At 41.9% G+C, this 13,280-nt stretch overlaps 1 protein-coding gene across 3 annotated transcripts in view; it reads right to left on the bottom strand.

The window, feature by feature from the left end:
• The window catches only part of LOC127004029 (protein inscuteable homolog), a 225,072-nt gene that overhangs the window by 98,904 nt on the left and 112,888 nt on the right, over nt 1–13,280 (bottom strand). The window contains exon 1 of one of the 3 annotated variants that reach the window (XM_050871255.1): nt 2,917–2,938. The exons of the other annotated variants lie outside the window; for them this stretch is intronic. The gene's annotated coding sequence lies outside the window, so the exon portion shown is untranslated. Of the gene's footprint in view, nt 1–2,916; nt 2,939–13,280 lie in introns of those variants that run through there. 3 annotated transcript variants of the gene reach the window in all.

The following is a 13,280-nucleotide window of genomic DNA, read 5'->3' as shown; positions in this document are numbered from 1 at the left end:
TCTTTGACCTTTAGAAATAGCTGATGTGAGACGCGAAGGTGTCTTATAATACCTACCTTAGCAAGTCTCTTCTCTTAACGGTACACTGAGAATGGCGGGGAAGGACAGTGATGAGGGTTGTGGAAAGTGTATGTGACGTGAGGCCCAGCGTGTCAAATTATCGCATTTTCTAACTGATATCTATGGCAAAACCAACTATCCAATACAAACAAACATCAATGAATAACAGTTTTTAACGTTAACTTTAATATTCTTTCGTTATTTGTGTAGCTACGAGAGTCTGAGGCTTAAAAAGGATAAATACAATGTGGTGGATACGATCATCTGGCAACGTTGGTGAGGCCTCAATGAAGGTGTCTCGTGTAGTACTGCAGCATCGTCATTTTCTTAACATTAACCTGGTAGCAGTGAGGGGCCAAATTTGTGGCTTTACCATGTAGCAGCGACGGGCTAAATTTGTGCCATGATATAGACCTCCAAAAAATAGATGATGCATAAACTGATCACAAATGCGTTGACATATATTATGAAATGGTTTGTGTGAGTGATGATTTTTTCTCATTTTTCTTGCTTAGAGGGAAGAGCCTTTAAGAAACATGATCCCCGCAGCTACCGGGTTAATTACCGTCTACCTTGTGCGCCAAACGTCAGCTACTTAAAAGAGGTGACCGTTAAAGAAAATGGCAATAAAAACTAAAAAAAAAGAAGTAGCGGGTCTTAATTAAATGAGGATGTGTGGTTTGATTTTAGTTCGTTATTGTTGTGTTATTTGGGTACGGAGTTAAATAAAGATGTCTGGTTTAGTCTTCGTATATATAGTTTCCTCGCGCTAAAAAAAATTATGATAAAATGCAGCGGTGGAAAAAAATAATAAGAAAGAAAAAAGTATGTTAAGCCTAAAGGAAGATGTCTTGCTTGATAATGGTCTATATCTTTTATTTGCTTCCTTGTTTACTTTTTTGCAGTGCTTCATTTACATGTTTTCTTGATCTCTAAATTAAATAAAAACGGGGTTAAAAAATGTTTCGATTAAATGAAGTACCTGGACCTCCTCACTTAATTACCACTATTGTCAACTCAAATATTCACCCGCAGCGAAACAATAAACTAAACCAGAGTATAAGATAAAAGACGCACCATCTATAAATATTACCACCTGTTGTTGTTATTTTCAAGATTCTAATCGGTAGTAATTATTATTCACCACTAACACACACACACACACACACACACACACACACAAAAGAAAGATCAAAGTCCTTAATGAAGACGTATCGCTTATTATTTATATTCGTTTAACCTTTTTTTCCTCGGCTTGTCATCGGCTTTAATTAACATTCACCTCTCGTGGGCATGGAGGGCCGCCGCAGCACCGCCCGCAAATGAACACGTCAGCCGCACGCACACCGGCTTCATCACGCCGCCGCCAGATGCAGCTCCGGGCGGGTTAAGAAAGACAGAAAACTAAACGGGATTAAAAAGCTCAATTAAAGATAAGCCTGCTGGAATTCTGAGGTCCACGTGGTGCTAGACTCAACCGTCCCCAAGTGTTGCTAAGCCTATTAAAATTTTAAACCTGGTAAAACTACGAGTTACGAATGTTTTGTTTTTGTTTATTTTACAGCTAAGGAGACAGTTCAAGGGCGTAAAGAAAAAAAAAACCCAGCTACTCACTGCTCCTGAATAGAGATCAAAGGAGTGTCCAAAAAGAGAGGTCAATTTCGGGAGGAGAGGTGTCCTGATAATCTGCTAAAACTGATAGAATTAAGAGTTCCAAGTGATTTTACACAGGCTAGAATGAAGAAGTCCACGTGATATTAAACCTGCCAGATTAAAGAGGTTCAAATAATCTTAGAACTGCAAGAATTAAGAGGCCCAAGTGGTGTTAAGCGCTATCCCAGTGACGCGCCGACTCGGAGAAGGAGGCGAGGTAGTGACAGTGTGTACAATCAGGGCGAAATTGACCTCTCTTTCGGCCACCCCTTTTGATTCTTTTTTTTAGGAGCAGCGAGTAGCGGCCTTTTTTAATTATTGTTTCCTTTTTTTGTGCCCTTGAGCTATCTCCTTTGTTGTAGAAAAAAAAAAAAACTAAAGAAGGCTGGGAAGAACAAGACCAGCATGCCCTCTCCAGATGGGGCGCCCCGTAGCCCTGTTTCTCCACCCCGCTCCTCCACACCTGCCCGGGATGGTATAACTTCTTCCCTTCTAAATTAGCTGTCGAATGGAGGTGTGTGGTTAGGTTACTCTTCAACACCTTCGTCTAACTTTACCGAACTGCCTCCTGACCTCGAGATCTTAATTTCCACACGAAGGTCGAGAGGGGCGAAGATGAGGTTAATTTCGAGATTTTGAAAGCTTATTAAATCGCTCGTCCCTCCGTGTTATATACTGCGACCACGTTACCCATCGGCGACAATGGGCGATATAAAGCAAGGAAAGATATGCAATTATATCCCGCCTCTCAGCCAAGGTATTACTTTACAATAAATTTCGATACTCTGCCCTCTTAATGGGTGCAGTGGAATGTGGAATGTTTTTAACCTTTTTTTTTTGTTTTTGTTTTGTTTTTTTCGCCCCTGAGCTGTCTTCTTCGTTATAAAAAAAAGTCGTTAAAATAATGTTCAGGGTGTCTTTAAAAGCACGACCACCAACCATAAAAATAAAACAGAAACTTACTATCAAGGAAGTGATCACAAAAATAACATTAATGATATAGCTAGAGAGGAAAAGAAACTGAAAGAACAAAAGGGAACATCTCAACATTAATCGCAAAGAGGGGTTAGAAAGGTGTGTCGTTAGCAATAGTTTGTCACACCTGCGAGCTGGGAACTAAGGTGGTGATAGAGAAAAAAGGGGAGCAGGGGAGGGGGAGGGGAGGCAGACAGACACACAAACAAACTAATACAATTACCTTACCAAATCTTGAAGGTCACCAGAATTCCAGTGTCGCTTTACTTGCCTGAAACGAAAAAAGATGAGCCATTAAAAAGTACCCATCACCATTATCACCATTATCATCATCACCATTACCATCATCACCATCATTAGTCATTATCAGCTTCACTAACGTTCTCATTATTCCCGCAGCCTCTCATGGCATGGACAAATATAGAGTTACGAGGTGGAAGGGTTTTTGAGGATGTGTAGAGACGTGGAAGTGAAGTTGGTGGGAACTTCCTCCTGACGAAGAAAGTCATATCAAAGAAGGGAATAGCATGACACTTAAAAATTCACCTCTCTCTATCTATTTATCTTTCTATTATACTTTATCTATCTATCTATCTATCTATCTATCTATCTTCATTTGTATTCATTTATCCTTTGGTCCGAATCCTATTGTCGTTCGGCAGTAGAGAAGTATTCATAGACGAAATTCACACAGAAGCAACCATAACGAGAAGCGAGGAAGAGGAACTGCAGGAGGAGAGAGAAAAATAGAAGTGTGAAGAGAAGAATAAGAGGATAAACAAGAGGCCAGGCACACAGAGGAGTAACGGGAAGAAAAGTGAAAAAAAGGTAGAGAACAGTAACACAAGGCAAGAACAGCAGCCTAAGGAAAACAACGCACGCTAAAGAAACAAAAAAAAGAAAAAAACTAAATATTGAGAGATGGAAAACACAAATAAAGAGGAAGGTGAAGAGTTGAAAAAAAATGAGAATGCAACAACAAAACAAAAACAACTAGAGAGCAGTACCACAAAGGCAAGAACTGCAACTAAGGAAAACAACGCACGCTAGAGAAACAAAAAATAAATAAATAAAGATTGAGAGATGGAAAACACAAATAAAGAGGAAGGTGAAAAGTTGAAAAAAAATGAGAATGCAACAACAAAACATAAACAACAGATTAGAATTACCATAAGCAAGATATAGTGGAAAAGGAAGTTAAAAATATGAGGACTAGAATTAAAGTTGTAGAGAGTTGAAAAGAAAAGAAGCAAGATACTACACCATACCAAATATAAAACGGAAAAGTAACACAACGAAAAATAAAACAAACATAGGGAGGCGGTGGCTGAGTGGTTAGCGTGCGAGCCCCGGTGTCCTGGAGTACCCGTGTTCAAGTCCCACCCACCGCTACAAGCTAACAATTTTCAATCATCGCCGAGTGGCTTAAGACTTTCCTGAAGACCATCTATCAACCCGGACTCTGGAGCAAAGATGAGTTTCGGGGGACAGCATGAGCCAAATAAGATGGCGCCACTATAAACACTTGCCTGCTCCACGAACGGGGTGGGACCCACCAACAGGCCCATCAAGATGGTGTATCGGTGCAACAGGCCGAACGTAAGAATGAATAAATAAAGACCAACAAACTAAGATAAACAAACGGGAGAGAGAGAATAACAAGGAAGAGAGAGAGAGAGAGAGAGAGAGAGAGAGAGAGAGAGAGAGAGAGAGAGAGAGAGAGAGAGAGAGAGAGAGAGAGAGAGAGAGAGAGAGAGAGAGAGAGAGAGAGAATAAAAGAGGGGATATAAAATTCTACACAAAACCAAATATAAAGCGACGAAGGGCGAGGGAGCGAAGGAACAATAAAAAAAAAAAGAAGAAACAGAAAAAACGGTAACCATGATTTCGAGTGGAGGAGATCAACGGGATTCTTCAAGGAGGAGGAGGAGGAGGAGGAGGAGGAGGAGGAGGAGGAGGAGGAGGAGGAGAGATTTCGATAAGTCCTCAATGTAAAGAACCTAAGTCAGTTGCTTGTGAGGAAGAGTGTTGACTTAACCGAGAGGCTTTTTTATGACAAACGGACGAGAGGACGAGGAGGAGGAGGACGAGGTGGAGGAGGAAGAGGAGGCGGAGGTGGTGGAGGAGGAGAGCATTGTGAAGGGATCATGACAGTTCCTCCAGTCACCGTAAGAACCATCGCGGTGAGTCATTGCTAAACTGTTAACTGGATGTGGACTTTTTCTTCACATTCTTTATTCTACTTCATCTTCTCTCTCTCTCTCTCTCCTTCTTTTTCTTCTCGTTCTTGCTGATGTTTTTGTTTTCTTCTATTTCTCTATCTTCGTCTCCGTCTCCGTCTCCGTCTCCGTCTCCGTTTCCGTCTCCGTCTCTGTCTCTGTCTCCGTCTTTTTCTCTTTCTTTTTTTCTTTTTCTTTTTCTTCTTTTTCTTCTTTTTTTTCTTTTCTTTTTCTTTTTTTTTCTTCTTCTTCCTCTTCTTATTCCTTCTCTTCTTCCTCTTCCTCTTCTTCCTTGTCCTCCTCCTCCATCGCTACACAATTCAGTTTACCGAACACATAACACAGGGTATTATACTCATACAAATATTTCTGATCGTGTGAATGATATCTGCTAAAATATCGACAGATTTTGAGTTATTGTCATGTATTATTCGTTTATTTATGTTACTCTTATTCATTATAGTTTTTTTTCCTTTTTCTTTTTGTTTTAAGCTCCTTTTATTTATTTACTGTTATGGGGAGTTTGTATTGATTTTTGTGTATTTCATTTATTCCTGCCACATGAATACATAAACAACCAATTAATATTATGATCACGTGCGTATGAGGTCGCGCCAAAACGGTAAAATATGCGAAAAAAAGGGTAAAAAAAAAAAAAAGTATTGGAACGCGATGGCGGGTTGACAATACGCCGCCTCTTTTTATACGAGTTTTATTACCTGGATCACCTTCTGCTCATTAGCCCGGTATTGAGTGTGTGTGTGTGTGTGTGTGTGTGTGTGTGTGTGTGTGTGTGTGTGTGTGTGTGTGTGTGTGTGTGTGTGTGTGTGTGTGTGTGTGTGTGTGTGTGTGTGTGTGTGTGTGTGTGTGTGTGTGTGTGTATCTGAGATCACATATGAAGAGGGGGAGGAGGAGGATGCGAGGTCGTGTGTAGTGTTTGGGGGCTTAAGAGCAGAGGGAGGAGAGGGCAGAAGAAGCAAAAGAGGAGGACGAAATGGCAAAAGGGAAGAGGGGGCATTAACGGTACTATTCTTCCCTTTATGTTACTGCACAACCTGCCTGGGGGAGGAGGAGGAGGAGGAGGAATAATAGGAGGAAGAGGAAGAAAAGCCGATATTATTAAGCAAAGAGTACAGTTAGCTAAGAGAGGAGACGAGTAGGAGAAGAAGGGGGAGGAAGGATGAATGGGGATGATGAACGTTGAGGAGAAAGGAGGAAAGGTGACATGAGAGTGACGGGCAGGTAAGGTTAATGGAGGGAAATGGAGGTGAATTTCTGAGTGAAGGTTTGACACTGGAATGCCATTGCGAGACTGGCAGAAGAAGGTTTGGGAGGCAGCGTTAGAAGAGAGAAGGAACGGGAAGTTAGTGGATAGCTTGCATTAGAAGGCTGTGCAGGGGGAGAGGAGTGACCGAGTGGCTTGAGGCAACAGAAAGAGCCGAGAGAGAAGACTGTAGTGACCGTGGATGAATGAGAGAAGGTTTAGGGAGGAAGTGGTGAAGGAGGGAAGGTAAGGAGGGAGTAGCTTGTGTTAAGAGGCGTCCAGGGAGCGATGAGGGACGAAGAGTTTGAGAAGACAGGGAGTAAGTCTTGAGGATTTGGGTAGTGCTGGAAAGGTTAGTTATCCTTAGTGTGGTGTGTGAGGACAAGGAGGAAGGCCAAGTTTGTAATGAATGCAGAGGGCAATAAATGGGTAATACTGGTATATATTTTGGGAAGTGATGAAGATTGTGAAAGGAGGTAATATATACATAGATAGAAGCTTTATTATAGAAGGTAAAAATAGGATCAGGTGATGGTGGTGGAGGTGGTGTGTGGGTGTATTTTGAAGGTTGAAGGAGAATGAAACTAAAAATCCGTGTGGGGAAGGGAGGAGAGAAGATGAATGAAGCTTTATACTTATTATGGTGGATTCTAGGGGTCAGGAGGGGTCAGAAGCAAGGCAGGAAAGGGCAGGGCGAGAGGTCAGCTTCGGTGGGGTGCGGAGGAAGAGGAAGAGATTAAGGAGGTGGAGAGAGGGAAGGTTTTCATGGGTTGGTAAAGGAAGTTGGTGAAGGACGAGTGGGTGGGTGTGTAGGTGGGAAAAGACGTTGATTGCGGATACGAAATGAATTGGTGGATGAAAGGATGACGGACTGGGAAGATGAATATTGCAGGATGGAGAGGGATGAGGCAAAGAGATGGATGACATGTGTGTGGGCGTGTATACGGATAGGCTCAGTGTTTTTACAAGGAGTGTGGGGGTGAGAGTTGAAGGTAAAAGAAGAAAGAGAGGGAAAGAGAGAGATGAGATTCAGAGATGGATGATGTGTGTGTGTGTGTGTGTGTGTGTGTGTATAGATAAAAGTAGATATAAGTGTTCTGTGTTTTCTGCAAGGAGTGAATGAGAAGTAGCATACAGTATAAGGAGTGAGGTGAGAACTGGGGGTAAAAGAGGAAAGAGAGGCAAAGAGAGAAAGAATCTTATTACACTTATGCTTTGCCATTGAACCATCTCCTTTACTAAGAACAGAAAACGTAGCAGGAAGACACTTAAGGAGGCGGAACTGAGGCAAAAGAGACGTGAATGAAGAGGGAGAGAAAGAAAAGAGATGAAGAAAGAAAAGAACGAAGGAACAGAAAGGGGAAGAGACGGAGGGAAAACAGACGTGAATGAAGAGGGAGAGAAAGAAAAGATATGAAGAAAGAAAAGAACGAAGGAACAGAAAGGGGAAGAGACGGAGGAAAAACAGACGTGAATGAAGAGGGAAAGAAAGAAAAGAGACGAAGAAAGAGAAGAACGAAGGAACAGAAAGGGGAAGAGACGGAGGAAAAACAGACGTGAATGAAGAGGGAGAGAATGAAAAGAAATGAAAAAAAAGAGACGAACGATGGAACAGAAAGGGGAAGAGATGCAGAGTTAAGAGAAGGGAGAAGAGGAGGAGAGGAAGAAGAGGAAGGTAAGCCGTAGGGGGTAAGAATAGGTAGCTCTGCCTGAGGGGGGTAAGAGAAGTAGCGATGGGGAGGGGGAGGGAGGGTTTCACGTGGGGAGTAAGGGTGAGAGGGGGCACGGAGGGGGGTGAGGGCACTACCTATGTAAGCTGGTCATTACTACTCAGATTTATTACCTTCGCTAGTTATTGACATGCAAATATTAACCCAGCCTTCGCTCCCCCCTTCCCCCCTTCACCTCCCTCCTCACCTCCCACCTTGCTGACTGCCGCTACTACTGCCCATGCCTTGCTCCGTCACCCTCACCTCCACCACCACCACCATCACCACCACCACCAGCAGGACCCTCACAACCACTACATCCCGCTTTAAGTAACATATTATTTTAGGGTTGCAGGTTTATATTAGTTTGTCCTTAGTTCTAGCTTTTGTTTGTCTTTTTTTTTTACCTTCTTTACTTCCTCCTCCTTCTCCTCTTCCTCCTCCTTCTTCTCATTCTACTTCGCCTTCTCCTTCTTCTCTTACTCCTCTTCCTCCTCCTCCTTACGTACCTCCCCACTAGTTTATTCGCTTCCACCTCCTCTTCCTTTTCTACCTGTTTCATATCATCTTCCTTGTTTTCCTCTTTCTCTTCTTCCATTTCGTCCTCATACCTACTTTTTACACTAGAGCCGCCTCCTCCTCCTCCTTCTCCTCCTCCTTGTCCTCGCTTGTCAACAAACCTCGAACAAGCGACCTTATCATGTTTTTGTTTGGGTCGAATATCCCAAGAAAAAATATAATACGATACGATACACATTTTTTTTACTTATTTTTCAGGAGGGAAAGATTGAAGGACAAGAAAAAGGGAATATTATGTGTTGCGATAAGATTAAAGACTACAACTACTACTACTACTACTACTGTTACTACTACTACTACTACTACTACTACTACTACTACTATTATTACTATTACTTTCACCATTACTACTACTACTACTACTACTACTACTAATAATAATAATAATAATAATAATAATAATAATAATAATAATAATAATAATAATAATAGCAATAATAATAATAATAATAATAATAATAATAATAATAATAATAATAATAATAATAATAATAATAATAATTTTACTACTACTACTACTACTACTATTACTACTACCACTACTACTACTACTCCCCAACAACTCCTTAGTGCTACTCGTAACTATTAAATGCCTCGACCGTGAAAATACACATAAAAAAGTTCCCCCCTCCTCCACCTTCTCTCAAGCATGAAAGAAAACGATTCATCTCCGTCCATTCAGTGTCACGATTAGGCGACTCGTAACGGCGATTAGAATAACAATCCCTCCAATCATTCGCTCAAGGGACGATTAGCAACAAAAGGACGATTAGAAACGCAAAGAATAAAAGGGGATTAAGAGAAGGATTAGATGCGTTTTGATATACGATTAACTCCCTTATTGATGCCCTGTTGTGAAGGGATTCTTAGAGTGAAAAGGAATGCAGATAAGTTGATGTTGGCTGGAAACGATGCCATAGAGAAAGGTAATAAACAATAAGTGAATTAAAAGGTAAAAGAAAAAGTATGATTGCAAGAGTTATGAGAAATATAGGATTAGAAGAGTTTAAACGTTTTCCTATCGTCGCTTTTCACCCATTTTATGCCAAACTTTTCTATTTTCAGCGATTCTTAAAGTGATATCAAATAAGAAGTGAAATAAGAGCTATAAAAAGGGATGATTAGCAATGGTTACGGAAAAAGGAGATTAAAAAAGGGATACAGTGTTTTTCTTGTGTCTTTTTCACCCAATTTTGTGCCTATCTTTCACCTTTTCAGTGATTCTTGGCGTGAAAGCGAGGAAGGGGGATGGAGGGAGGGAGGATGAACTAAGTGTTAGCTGTTAGGATTCGAAAGGATAAGCTATGGAGAAAGAAAGATACCCCATAAAAAGAAGGTTAAGACAGCGAGTAACTGCAGAAGAAAAAAATAACAGCCAAGAAACTAATGTATTCAGACGTGGTTTCAAAGTGGAAGAAAAAAAATTACAAGTTTATTATCTATCGTGATTTTTTACCTGCTGAAGATGATGGGACAAGGTGTTTCGAAATTCTACCTGTGAACGATAATACTATACGAGTACAATGAGACATAGATAGAAAGATAGATAAATATAGAGAGATAAATATATATAGGCAGATAATAGATAAGACAGATGGATGGATAGATAGATAGATAAATAGATAGACAGATAAAGATGGATAGATAGATAGAGATAGATAGATAGATAGAGATAAATATAGAGAGCGAATGAGAGAGACACAGACAGACAGAGAGAAAGACAGAGTGAGAACACCGCAGCCTCACCACCACCTTTCCGTGTTCCCTTCACATTACACACAAATGAAAGAATTTACCTGCCTGAGAAATGGAGAGACGCACGCACGCACGCACCACCACCACACCGGAGAATTAACGAAAGAATTAGATAGGACGCGGCATAGCGAGCACTCCAAACTATTCCTGAGCACGAAGCATCACAGGAATCTATTCACAGCACGCACGCGATATTTTTAAGCGAAAGGAAGAATAATATAATAATGAACACGAGGAAACGAGGCAAAAGAAAGATAATCAAGACAACGAGCAAGCCTGTCATATACTGCTCCCTTTAATACGAATGAGAGACAGGATTCTGGTATTAAGTATATTTTTTCAAGGGAAGGGAGGAATCTCGAAGTAAAAATATGTGGAAAATAAAAGTCCACTGGCGATGTTCCTGCAAATAGTTGATGAAGTAGCCGGAAAAGGGTCGAAATCGGATGGAGATGTCCTGATACTCCCCTCTTGAAAGCGTTTAAGTCGTAGGCAATAGGAGATACAGAGTAAGATGGTTCCGATTTCATAGCCAAAATTTGTTGGGATGCCGATTTTTACTCCCTGAAACTGCCTGACGGTTAAGTCGTAGGAAGGAGAGAAATCACTGAAAAATTGGAAATGAAAGAACGAAGCCACTGACTAGATTTTCCACTAATAAAATGTAAATCTCACAAAATACATCTCTCTTCTCTTCCTCTCCCTCTCCTCTCCTCTCCTCTCCTCTCCTCTCCTCTCTCTCTCTCTCTCTCTCTCTCTCTCTCTCTCTCTCTCTCTCTCTCTCTCTCCAACACCCTCCCTCCCTAGGTAAAACTAAGGCCTCGCAATATAAAAATAAACAAATAATAAGTCTTGCATGAACCTTGCCTCGCCCTGACTCCCTGTAGCGCCTAGGAGAACCACCCCTAGACCTCCATGTTGCTCTGACCTCAAGATCACCACCAACTCCCCCTTAGTCCTCCACCTCCTTCTCCTTTTCCTCCTTCCCCTCCATCTATCCTACCGCCGTCGCTGCCGCAGTCACACGATCCAGTTTCAGATAGTCAGCGTGCAAGGTCGTCTCTTTGTGCTGCCACGAGGCGACACAGGGAGGCTCCGGAAGATGATCTATGAGGGGAAAAGTGTCTCTCGTGAAGGTGTGTTAGTGGAGTTAAAGCCTATGAACGTACGTGTGTGTATGTGCGTGTGAGACTCTGGCGGCCTGGTAGGTGATGCGTGAAGGTAGTGGAGTGAGGTGTTGGAGTAGATGGAATGAAGGTAGTTTGAACTCGTGGATGGAAGTGGAGTGTGTGAAAGAGGAGGTGGAGAGGTAAGATGAAGGTGAGATGGTACAGAAAGTAAGGAAGAAGGGAAAGTTTATGGGAGAGAGGTAGGCAGGTGAGAAGATATAGGCAGGTAGGTTATTAGTAAGATTGATAGATAGGAAAAGAAAGGTCGTAAGGAAGGATGTATAAATGATATGTACAGTAGTTGGTTCTTTAAGAGGAAACAGAAGTATAGAAAGAAGAGTTTAGAAGAAAGTGAAATACGAAAAGCAAATCAGTTTAAAATCCTGAGTGTATTGATCGAGGTCGCTCCTTCAAGATAGATAAAAAAAAAACCACCGACAAACAGACAGCCAGACGGACAGACAGACATGCGATACCGAAACCGCTGCTTTTGAAAGTGATACATGAAAAAAAAACGTCGGTGTTCATCACAGCAAAATTTTAATTAAACATATTTGTCTGTCGGTGTCTAGTTCTCTCTGCTCTGCCCTGCTCTGCTTTTCTTTTCTTTTCTTTTCTTTTCTTTTCTTTTCTTCCTTCTTCTCTTCTCTTCTCTCTCTCTCTCTCTCTCTCTCTCTCTCTCTCTCTCTCTCAACATAACCTCCTGACCTCTTGGGAGCGAAGGCTGCAGAATAAAGACAAATGAACACCAAAACACAGATCACTGGGCCGCTAAATCACGCAAAACAAAGACAATAAATATGAAACACAATGGAAAATATAAATAACTCCACCCACAAGAAAAAAGAAATATCACTCACTCAGTCTCCGCGTCTCTTTTCTTCACAACCCGCTCGGCTTTTTCAAGGGTCCGCCGGAATGCGTGTTGTAAATGAAAAAATAACATGAGATCGGGCGAGGCTTGTGGTTGAGGGAGAGCGCAGTGTCATGTGTCTGTGCCCCGGGAATACAGTGGTCGAGAGGCTAGTGTCCTCGAGGTGAGAAAAAAAAATTGCACTGCTCGCCCTGTCTGGGATTATTTCAGCGGAAGAAACAAGGGGACGACGAGAAAGGGAGAAGGAGAAATAAGGAATAGATAAGGAAGGGAGGCGTCTAGAAGGGGGTACGCTGGAAAGAAAAAGACATCTCTCTGTGTATAGGATTATTTTAGCGGCAGCGGAAGGTACGAGAGGACGAAGAAGGAAAAAGGGGAAAGAACGGAAGGATTGGGAAGGAAAGTATATAGAGGGGAGGATACTGAATAAAACAACTCCCTCTGTCTGGGATCACTTTAGCTGAAGGGAGGTGAGGACGAGGAGGACGGGAGAAAAGGGGAAGGAACGAAGGAAATAGGAAGGGAAGAGGGGAAAGAACGAGGGGATTAGAAAGGGAAGAAGGAAAAGAACGAAGGGATTAGAAAGGGAAGAAGGAAAAGAACGAAGGGATTAGGAAGGAAAGAGGGGAAAGAGCGAAGGTATTGGGAAGGGAGGAATATAGAGGGGAAGATAATGAGGGGAAAATGAAAATATTCGTTCTTCTGCGGTTGGTAGCGGACGGGAAGAAAGGAATGGCAAAAGAAGAAGACTCTGCCGGTAAAAGCGGTGGTTTAAAAGAGGGATGGTTAAGAAAGGAAGGCATGTAGAAGGGAGGATACGACCTTGCAAAAAAAAGAATAAAGGATGGGACGAGGAAGGTGGAGGTGAAAGAAGGGAGGTATGAGGAAGGAAATAAAATAGGAGGTAAGAGCCTTAAAAAAATGGAGTCCAAGATGGGATAAGTATAGAAGGTTTGCGGCAAGAGATAAGCTTCCAAAGTCCGCCCCTTTCCCTCTTTCACTTCAAGCACTAACCTCCTGTAT

Source organism: Eriocheir sinensis, chromosome 27, assembly GCF_024679095.1.
Source record: "Eriocheir sinensis breed Jianghai 21 chromosome 27, ASM2467909v1, whole genome shotgun sequence".
Classification (NCBI taxonomy): domain Eukaryota; kingdom Metazoa; phylum Arthropoda; class Malacostraca; order Decapoda; family Varunidae; genus Eriocheir; species Eriocheir sinensis.
The sequence above is the reverse complement of the archived record's forward strand: the minus strand, read 5'-3'. Positions and strand labels throughout refer to the sequence as shown.